Here is a 369-nt window from a genome sequence, read left to right on the forward strand (position 1 = left end):
ATCAGATTTCTTCTGTTAAAGTACTTGAAACAGCAGTAGTAAGAGAACCAAAGCCTTTACGGAACAGACGGACACTCAGGAATCTCTGTACAACAGGGAGGTTAGCAGGAGCTCAGACAGACAGCGAAGCTCTTGTCATCTGCAGGGAAGAGGAGAACTCTTCCTCGAGGAGGTGTTACTCCTCGGGACCGATGGACAGACGTACGTAAGCAACTACAAAAACAGTTGCCTCGAAAACGAGTTTTTTCGCTGTGTGCCCCAGGCCAGGGCTCTGAAGAGCTGAATTCAGGTACGTGGGGAAAGAAAAGGGAATTTGGGGCTTTTTCCTCCACAGATGCATGGTGGGGACTCCCCTGCATCACCCCATCA

The sequence above is a fragment of the Pterocles gutturalis genome, unplaced genomic scaffold (genome assembly GCF_000699245.1).
Source record: "Pterocles gutturalis isolate BGI_N339 unplaced genomic scaffold, ASM69924v1 scaffold5067, whole genome shotgun sequence".
NCBI classification, from domain to species: domain Eukaryota; kingdom Metazoa; phylum Chordata; class Aves; order Pterocliformes; family Pteroclidae; genus Pterocles; species Pterocles gutturalis.